We start from the raw sequence: 11459 nt of genomic DNA on the forward strand, positions 1-11459 counted from the left end.
GTTTTTGCTATCTTTTAGCATTGTTTAGGGTCTGTTTGAGTGTTCTAAGCCTATTACATTCATGGTTTGGGTTTAAGGATGAGTTAAATTAAGTTCATCGTGTTGCTTTCGATCCAAGAACTCCATCAAGAGGAGATTATGGTCGCAAACATGAGTTTACGGCCGTAAACCCAAGGTGGTCGTGAACTCATGCCCTTAAGTGTGATATTCTTTCACTTTTCTTCATTTCTCACCCTTCCAAGTCAATAACACCCGAATTCTCTCTCAATTATCCTCAAGTATCATAATCTTGATCTTCATAAATGTAAGTGATTCTTCCATTTAGTAGTTGTTATCCTTATTCTAGTAAAACCCTTTGATTTCATCCATGAAATTCATCTTTTTTGGGTAGATCTTCAAGATCATCATCTTTCACCAAGAACACCAAGAACACACACTAGTTCTTGGTGGCCGTGAACACCCCTTTAAGCTTCAAAAAAACGTAAGTATCCTTTCCATATACTAGTTTCCCATTAGAAGCTTGAATTACACCCTTGAAATCAACCAATTTAGATGGATCATCAAGAGTTTACAGCCATGAGCATCTCCCTTGGCCGTAAACCATTCTCAAGAACACCATGGGCCGTAAACTCCCATGGCCGCAAACTTCTTGGGCTGTAAACACCTTGGCCGTAAACACCATGTCCGTAAACTCCATGGCTGTGAACCCCTTTGTGTGGCCGTAAACTCCCTTAAGGCAATCATATGTGATTAAAACACTTCAATCTAAGTGTTTCCTAGTCCTTAAGGTGGGTTCCTTGCATAATTAATTGTTATAAACACTAATTATATCCATATATGTATCACTATATGCTTAATAGGATCCGTTTGTGCTCAAGACTTCACTTGACACTCAACTTCCTATATTGATCTTACATTCGTATCACTCACTACAGGTGATTTCATACCCCTTAACTTATCCTTTAAATGATTTTAGATGCTTTTATGGGGGTGGGGGGGGTACAAGTATAAACATTATAGTTGTTATATCAATCGCATGTGATTAATAACTATCAAACAAGTGGATTTCTTATACTTTAACAAACTGTTTTATCAAGCAAACTATTTCAAAACATTTTTTAAACTAACATCAAGTCATGAATAGCCATTCAAATGGTTAAAACTCTTTTATATGCTAAACTCTTTAAAACTTATATATTGTCAAGATCTTGTGTATATAAATATAGTTATATAAGTAAGGTTGAAAGGGCTTAGGACTGATAACTCACTTTATTTCCCGTTCCTTGTTTGGTTGTGGACTTAGGGTATCCGGTTGTTTTTCCGAGTGTCGTTTGAATCTATGTTATATATTATGTATATGTATATAGATATAAAAGTTCTTATCTCGGTTCAACATCTTTGGGTAGCAAAGGTGTACAAACATACCCAGTCATTCAGACAACATTACTAGTAAACTATAATAGGTATAGTTTAGGGGATTACTACTCACTATTTTTAGAACAATGAAACATACTAGAGTCAGTTCATACATGAGTTAGCTCAAACGTACTATAACAAGAAACAGAAAGAACATACTATAATGAGAAATAGGGAGGAACATACTACACACTAGAACAGAGAAAAAAATACTATATACTAGAATAGAGAGAACATACTATACAAACACAAGAATACTATAACACTAATGTGAGCCACTACTTCATGGCATGGCAATATACTGTTGTGTCACGTTTTGTAACTAGAGTCTCCTGGAGGGAGAGCGTGAGTTTATGTATAGATCTATATGTGATTGACCATCCTACACCTTGTTACTAGCTATAGTGGGACCTGCAGGTCTACGGGTGATGAATGGCATACCATTTCCACGACTTTGATCGTCATGTTTTACTAGTCAATCAAGTATGGTTACAACATCATCACATTTTACCTTAATTAAACAAATTGGTTTAAGGTAGTTAGTACATTGGTAGTTACTTATATACAAAACTACATTACATATTTATTTTCCCATTACATTCACATTGTGATCTTCTCACATAAACGGTAATGTAAACTATATTTTAGTAATGATAGTCATATTTGGGAAAAACACTCACTTTTACAAAAGAACAAACATACAGAACATTCGAGTCTTGGTAGAAGACTACATTTCATAATAAAGTAGAAAATATAGGATTTTCTAGGAGATACAATCTTTACATCAAACACTTACAAACATTTACAAACACTTTCATACAAAACAATGACACTAAAATACTTATGAACTCAACAGCTTTAATGTTGATCTACTCTTTCAAAATAACTTGTATTCTCAGGTCACCAGTAGATAGGTACACTGGACCAGGTTTTGAGAAGACGGAGCTCATACAAGACTCGTCTTTTATTTTGATTCATATCTTGGTGTCTTGCAAACTATACACAGAACACACTTGTATTAAAATTATACTATTAATGTTATGGATGATGTTGATGCTTGTTTACTGTTATGCATTGATATGATACTGTACATGACGTCCTCCGCCCTCGAACGTTTCCACCATTTCGGGTATGGGGTGTGACAACCGTTGACTTTGACTTTGACCAAGGGTTGACTAGTTTGACTATTGGGGGTATTATAGTAAATTGGGAATTTATGGAATTGATCCTATGGTGAATATAGGTGGTGGAGTTCGTGGTTGTGATTTGAGAGTTTGACCTTATCACTACATTTTGACACTTGTGAGGTGAGTTTTCCTCACTATATCTAAGGGTCTAAGGAACCAAGGCCGATCCTTTTGGATTGTTATCCTAATATGTTATGCTAGTATGATCTGTTAGATCTATATCCTAGTAGATAGGATGTTATTATGTTGTTATGATCTATTACATCGGTTTGTATTTGTACAGACTATTATGTGGTTATCTGAAATAAGTGCACATGTGTGATTGGTGGTTAAGGCTTATCTACTTTGTGTGAGAGCCAACAGACCAGGGCATTCCAACCCGATGGTTGTGGGCCGTGAGTATTCCATCTCGAGGATGATTGGACTCGTAATATATGGGCATTCCAAACCGATGGTTGTGGGACGAGGGTATTCTATCCCGAGGATGATTGGATCTATAGTATGTTGGTATTCCAACCCGATGGTTGAGGGCCTGGGGTATTCCAACCCGATTGTTAATTGGACCCATAGTATGATGTTTGTGATTACGTGTATATTGTTGTGTGTATGGGTATTTTGGGGGAACTCACTAAGCTTTGGGCTTATAGTTTTGGATTTCCTTTCGGTACATCAGATGATCGTGAGAAGACGAAGGCGTGATCGTACACCTCCTCATGTTTTATGATCTGGATTTCTGGGATACTTTGATGTTTAAAATATTTTGAAAACACTTTTAATAACTTAATGATTTTGAATGGCTGAAAAAGTTTTAAATTGGCTTGATTTTTTATGGGTGTTACATTTTACCTCAAATGTTAGGTAGTGTAAAAGGCTATTTATAAATTTAAGCAAATTCATGCATAGTATTGATGATGAAGAGATTGTAGTTCCATGCATATCACGTGCACGTGCACCCTACAAAAACAAAAACTATAACTACAAAAAATATAAAGAGTAAAAAAAATATTTTTAATTTTTAATAAATATTTATATCATGGATATTTAGTCACATACTTGATGTAGTTGCTAAGCTGCATAAAGTTGCCTATGCATATGTTTGCAGTGAAACAGAAATCGAAAAATTAATTGGTATTTTGTCTGAGCTTTTCTTGATATCACAAGGGATAATGCCCATTGAACCTGTAACAAAAATACCAACTTAGTTTCATTTAATTGATAATTAGAAATCAAATAACTGAAAGTACATTGCTATTTATTGATTTAATGAAAGAAATAGAATGTCTATTGATATTTACCTTGTAATTAACAGAAAAGTTTTTCATACTAGTGATCAATGGCTCTTCTACAACATCAAGCTCTGAAACTATCTCACCACCTGTTTGAAGATATTTCAGAATGCTCACTCAAAGAACCTGTATCCTGAATACCATAATTTTAAATAAAGTATTAATCATTTCTCAAAGTAGAATGTTGTAATTGGAATAAATGAAATTGACCACAGAACATGTGACGTATTCATGCCAAGCAGCTACTATGGAACACAGTGCAAGGTCCAACAGAGATTGAAAATTGAAGTCTGTTAAATGAAAACGTAAATTTGCAAAAAGAACAAAAAACAATTTACCTTTCATTTATTTGTGCATTATATTTATAGCATCAAACTCTTTATTCAGAAAGAAAGTCAGGAGATTGAGTATTTTTCCATAAGTCATGTGTTTACAAATGTCATTTATTTTATCAGATGAAACTTCATGGGTAAAAAGAAAGTGAGAAATGATAATTCTTATACATGAATAACTTTTATCCCTAACTATACATATGGGATATATGTTCATAAGTAGATAATACAAATAAGAGCAAATTACAGAAACAACATTATATTTTGGACAATTTTGCGGTTTAACCACTTCTATTTTATTTTTTCCAATCAAACCATTAAAGTTTCGGACATATTTCCAAATTTGACCCGATATAATAGGTCAAAATGGTTAATTTGGAGAATTAGAATGGTTAATTTGGAAAAAAGTTTTAACTTTTATGGTTTGATTGGAAAAAATAGTGTAATGACAATAATTGCACAAAATATTATTATTATTATTGTTATTATTATTATTATTATTATTATTATTATTATTATTATTATTATTATTATTATTATGCTTGTAAAGATAACACACGAGGTAAATAGATAAAGACCTGAAGCTTCTGAAAAGATATCTCATTTGGTGTTTTATCCAGTTTATCACGTGAAATACCCATAAAATAAACCAAGAAAGTATATACACTTTCTCCATACGGGTTTAGAATTTTCAACCTACCTTTCTATCTTTACAATATTCTCTTCCCCAAAATATTTTTTTGCCAAAGCAAACCAAACACCACAGTAGCTGATTCAACTGAGACGAGTTAAGCTAGGTGTTAATTATTGTTTTTTCAAAGTTAAGGGTTCACAATGTGCACCTCTATTCTCTTAGGGAATAAGACTTATTAAGGTAATTTACTTTTCGGTATATTTACATCTGGGTAACTATTTTTTTTTTGTACACATCTAGGCAACAAATTTGTTGAAAGTGTTCACATATGACCATTATGACCTGCTATAGCATGTTAAATCCTAAATGTGAACGCTTTCAACAAGTTCGTTACCTAGATGTGTACAAAAAAAATAATTACCCAAATATGAACAAAACGAAAAGTAAAAATTAAATTATATGAATGGTCCCTATGGTTTGGGGGAATTTATGTTTTTAGTCCCTAACTTATTTTTTTAACTTGGATGGTCTACTGTTTATTTTTATTGCGCGTTTGGTCTTTGCTTTACATAAAAGATTATTATGCCCTTATTAATTTATTTTTTAATTAATTTTCTTATTTATGTATTTATTTTTTACATATTTAAAAAAATTAATAGACCACACTAATATGTGTGGTCTGTTTATTTTTGTTGCACGTTTGGTCCTGTGTTACTTAAAAAGACTATTGTGCCCTTAGTAATATGTATGGTCTATTAATTTTTTTAAATATGTAAAAAATAAATACATAAATAAGAAAATTAATTAAAAAATAAATTAATAAGGGCACAATAGTCTTTTTAAGTAACACAGGACCAAACGTACAACAAAAATAAACAGTAGGGACCATCCAAGTTAAAAAAATAAGTTAGAGACCAAAAAAAAAGAATTCCCCCAAACCACAAGGATCATTCGTGTAATTTAATTTTTACTTATTGTTTTGCTCATATTTGGGTAACTATTTTTTTTGTACACATCTAGGTAACGAACTTGTTGAAAGCGTTCACATCTAGGATTTGACCTGCTATAGCAGGTCATAATGGTCATATGTGAACACTTCCAACAAGTTTGTTATCTAGATGTGTACAAAAAAAAAAGATAGTTACCCAAATACGAACATACCGAAAAAAGTTTATCAAATGAGTAGAGCCAGCCAGCCAGGAATTAGGATGCCCCCAATCCAGCAACATCATGGGCGGATTATGTATATTCGGGTTAGAAATAACAAATATATCTTCAAATTTTTTAATAATAGGCCTGTTAGTGTTAGTGTCAAAATTAGGTTGTGGCCGCTCCAGATTTCAGTCCGATTTCCAAACCAAGCGACAAGTCAAAATCGATTCTTCCTCCCCCTCGTTGCTAGTCGCTACCTACGTAACTCACTCAGTCGTTGCTCGTTGGTCTCGCCATTCACCACCGCAACAGCTGTCACCGGTTACCAGAAATCAGGTATGTAATGCTCCTGTTCTCCCGTTCTCTCAATCTCTAGGATTCATCTCTTATTGAAATTGGAATAGTAGAGTTAGGAATTATAATTTTTAAATCAGAAATCTCAATTCTCCTATCCTGTATCCTGAGTTAGTTTTTGTTTTTGACTTAGCTATCTAGTACTCTAGTTGATGATTTGTTTAGCTCTTCAAGCTGTCGATTAAGGACACCACAGTAACAGGAAAAAAAAAGACTGATTTGGTTCTGCTTCAAAGAAGTGAATGTATTGATAAAAAACTTCATACGACATTGGAGTGTCGGACGCCTGCTAGTCACCACTGTCCATCGCAGCTCCTCCGGTCACCACCGTCCACCTGCTGTTGAGCACTTCTGCTGTCCTTTCTTGTTCACAGAACCGAAGAAAATCAGGTATGCTCCTGAGTGATCTCCTGTTCGGCTGTTATGTCTTCTCTCTTTTCCAATTCTGCTGGAAATTAGCAACCAATCTATTGAGTATTGAATTTGTTTCCTCCTTTCGCTATTTTGCTTGTTGTTGGGATTTGGTATATAACTAATTATGATTTCACACTCATTTAAATGGATTTTTGCAGAAAATTGTTAATGTTTGTCTAGACTGAACTGATTGATGAGTAATATGAATTGTTTCTCTATTTGCTTGTTGTTGGAATTTGGAAATTAACTAATAAGGATTTCACATCTGTATATCTAATATTTGACTTTTATTGTCCTAAATTTTATTTAAGATAGAGGGCTGATTTTGAATTAATTTTTCCTCCATTTTGATTTTTATAGATACAATCACGGTAATTTTGGTGTTTAATTGCTGAAATTAAGTTTGTTTATTTGTAAAAACGTTATTTTTTGTTTCTAATACCCCCTCCCCCAAATTATATGTTCAAGTACCGCCCCTGAAAAACATGGTTTGAGCGGAAAATATCTGCCGGCGTCAATATTACAGTAGATCGGCAATTGCGAAGATGAAGGCGTGATCGTACACCTCCTCATGTTTTATGATCTGGATTTCTGGGATACTTTGATGTTTAAAATATTTTGAAAACACTTTTAATAACTTAATGATTTTGAATGGTTGAAAAAGTTTTAAATTGGCTTGATTTTTTATGGGTGTTACATTTTACCTCAAATGTTAGGTAGTGTAAAAGGCTATTTATAAATTTAAGCAAATTCATGCATAGTATTGATAATGAAGAGATTGTAGTTCCATGCATATCACGTGGACGTGCACCCTACAAAAACAAAAACTATAACTACAAAAAATATAAAGAGTAAAAAAAAAAAAAATTTTCATTTTTAATAAATATTTATATCATGGATATTTAGTCTCATACTTAATGAAGTTGCCAAGCTGCATAAAGTTGCCTATGCATATGTTTGCAGTGAAACAGAAATCGAAAAATTAATTGGTATTTTGTCTGAGCTTTTCTTGATATCACAAGGGATAATGCCCATTGAACTTGTAACAAAAATACCAACTTACTTTCATTTAATTGATAATTAGAAATCAAATAACTGAAAGTACATTGCTATTTATTGATTTAATGAAAGAAATAAAATGTGTATTGATATTTACCTTGTAATTAACAGAAAAGTTTTTCATACTAGTGATCAATGGCTCTTCTACAACATCAAGCTCTGAAACTATCTCACCACCTGTTTGAAGATATTTCAGAATGCTCAATCAAAGAACCTGTGTCCTGAATACCATAATTTTAAATAAAGTATTAATCATTTCTCAAAGTAGAAAGTTGTAATTGGAATAAATGAAATTGACCACAGAACATGTGACGTATTCATGCCAAGCAGCTGCTATGGAACACAGTGCAAGGTCCAACAGAGATTGAAAATTGAAGACTGTTAAATGAAAACGTAAATTTGCAAAAAGAAAAAAAAACAATTTAACTTTCATTTATTTGTGCATGTAACGCCTGTGTTTCTGGGCTTGCTATTTTTAGCAAGGTAATAGTCTAGGTTAACCTTTGTAACCTGTTTTGAAATAATAGAAGTGTATTATTTGAGTATTATGTGTTTTGAGCTTAATTGCTTAATTATATGGTTTGATTAATTAAGAATAAAAATAAGCGTCAAAATTTAAGTGTATAATAAACTTGATATCTTTAGATAATGTTGTAGTAGTTGAAACAAGGTTTTTGAAGATATAAAGAATGCCGAAATCCGAGTTATAACGAAGAAGTTATGACCTGTCGAAGTTTCGCGACAGAACCGGCACCACTGAATGACGTAAAAAGTAAAATTTACGTTAGAGCAATATTTAGCCTTAGTGATCTAAATGAGAATCGAAGATCTCGTTGTTAGTATCAAAGCGATAAAAAGTTAGGCGAGAACGGACGTCAAACGAAGAAGTTATGAATTTATAACGAAATTTTCTGTCCCGGCTTATTAAAAATAAATAATAAAAATAAAATCAAAATTAGCCGATGGAGTCTAAACGAAAGTTGTAGAGCGTAGTCTCACCTTCGCGTGGATATAAAGAACGTCGAAAACGGAATTCGTATGAAGAAGATATGAATTTCCGAAGTTTATTAAATAATTAATAGTTAAATTTAATTATTAAATCCGGCCTTATCCGAAGGCGAGTTACCGCACTCATCCAGAGTACGCCCCGCGTACAGCGAAGAGTGTCGACACTCGCACTCAAGGACTTCGGATGACGCATGCAGTGACGTTTCGGAGGCAGTACGCCCCGCGTACTGCGAGGCATCAGCCTCCTATAAATAGGATGCAAGGGCAGCCGGCTCCTTTGCTATTTTTCTCCCTTCTCTCTCCAGTTTTGCATTGTTTTGCGTGCCAGAAATACCCCGAAACCCCGATAATATTCCCAAGTCCCGAAGCAAGTCCCGAGATCCCGAAGATCCCGAGAAGTGCGGTTCCCGACCCGAAGCTCTGCCCGCGAGAAGTTTGATTTTTGTAGAGATCTTTCAGATCTGCTGAGGATTACTACTTCTACAAGCCGTAGTGCTGTCTGATCATCTTCTGATCAAGTGAGTGTGTAGTTAATTTCTTCTAACGCATAATTATGAAGTATTTTATACGAAATACGTGTTATGTGTATAATTTTGGTGTTATGTGCGTGAATGTATATTCACTCTTTTCAATCTAATAGATTTGAATTGTTTTCTATGAAATACGTGTTATGTGGGTATGCCTCATCTGTTATGTGAAATATGTATCGGATGAAAATGCTATATAGGTTTTAAACTATGTATAAAAATATATATTTTTATCTACTAATATGTTGGGTAGAACATGGGTAGATAGTTGGTGTGTAATAAATAGATGAGAGGCCTCGATGTTGTTGTTGTTGACATAGTTATTCAACAGAGTATGAATAACGACCACAAACTCCTTCTAGACAGTCTCGTGGAACGCTAGCAGGTTCATAAACCGTAGGTGTTGTGAACGATGTGTTCACCGGTGTACTCTATCCCCCTCATGGTTGCCTTTAGGATATCTATTGTTGAGGAAACCCCTTAGCAGTAATGTCCGTCCCGATGAAAATCCTAGATTAGGTCCCTTGAGATAGATGTTGTTTTAGGGACGTAAAGTGAGGATAACGGGAATGGCTAATCGGGATAGTGATTGGTTGGTGAAATTAAATATAATTTATTTATTGTGGGTTGAAAACCCTATATGCTCACCAGGCTCCCAAGCCTGACCCTCTCAGTTTTATTTGTATTACAGGAAGTGGCGCAAGGGTGTAAGATGGATGAACCATCAAGTTGTTTTGTTTACAAGTCTGCATATGTATATATTTGTTGAATGACTTGTAATGTTATCGTTTATGCTTATTGGTCTGTATCGGAACATGACACCCCGAGTTTTGATTATATAATGAAAAATACATTTCTTTTATGAAATGCTTTGGTAAACATTGTTTTATCATGTTTTGTTTTTGGGAACAAATTCCGCAACTCTTTCAAATCAAAAGGATTTACTCTGAAATTATTTTAAAAGCATAAATGAAAATCGGTCTTTTCTGGCCGTGATTTTGGGGATGTCACAGTTGGTATCAGAGCATTAGTTTAAGCGAACTAGGAATTTGTAGGATTTCTAGACTTAAACTCAGAATGCTAAGTAGAATTTTGAGATGTGTGTCTGTTGGATTTTAGACACGAGCACTAGTTTATTTTTAGGAAAGTTGCCTAAAATGCTTTTATGTGCTAAATGTTATATGTTGCCATATATGATATTATTTGTTCGGATCTACAGTTTGTTGCCAACCGGATCTGAAGGTTTATGTGTTTAGGATTCTAAGCGTATGTATACGATATTAGAACTAGCATGTAATCGTTTCGGAGTGATAAGGATGATTTGAAATGTATCATGAACGAAGATCTAAATTTCACCTTATTCGGTGTGTAGATAAAAAATGGTGAGAACAAGGAGTGGCGTTGGAAACGCGGATGAAAACAGGAATCAATCGTCAGTGATTGAGCAAATACCTGTTGTAGCAGCAACACCAGAACAGATCACCATGGCTGGAGTACAAGCCATGATTCGGGCTATGTTAGCCGAACAAAGGGAGGAGATGCGACAAATGTTGCATAATAATAGGGACGAACCTATCATACCTATTGAGGAACCTGAATTGATTCCCGAACAATCGGAAGAAGGGAACAATAGTTGCATTATGAGTCAAGTTAGGACTCAAGAAGAACGAAGGAACAATCCGGAAAGGAGAAACAACAACGATGGACGAATGTACAAGAATTTCTTGGGCGCCAAACCGCCAAGTCTTTCTGGGAGCCCAAAGCCTGTTGAAATAATGGATTGGATCTCCGAAATGGAGATGGTATTTGAAAGTTGCGACTGTAGCAACAAACAGAAGACTGTCTTTGCAGTCAGACAACTGAAGACTGGAGTATTAAGTTGGTGGAAGTTGTTGGTAGATACTATGCCACGAGGAGAAGCCCTGAATATGTCATGGGAAGAGTTCTTGGAACAATTAAGGGTGCAATATTGTTCAGAGATAGATCTGATTGATCTGAACAATGAGTTCCAAAACTTGAAGAAGGGGAGGATGAGCGTAGACGACTATGCTACGACATTCACTGAGAAAATGAAATTATTTCCGTACCTA

Source organism: Lactuca saligna, chromosome 6 (genome assembly GCF_052625555.1).
Source record: "Lactuca saligna cultivar CGN05327 chromosome 6, ASM5262555v1, whole genome shotgun sequence".
Classification (NCBI taxonomy): Eukaryota; Viridiplantae; Streptophyta; class Magnoliopsida; order Asterales; family Asteraceae; genus Lactuca; species Lactuca saligna.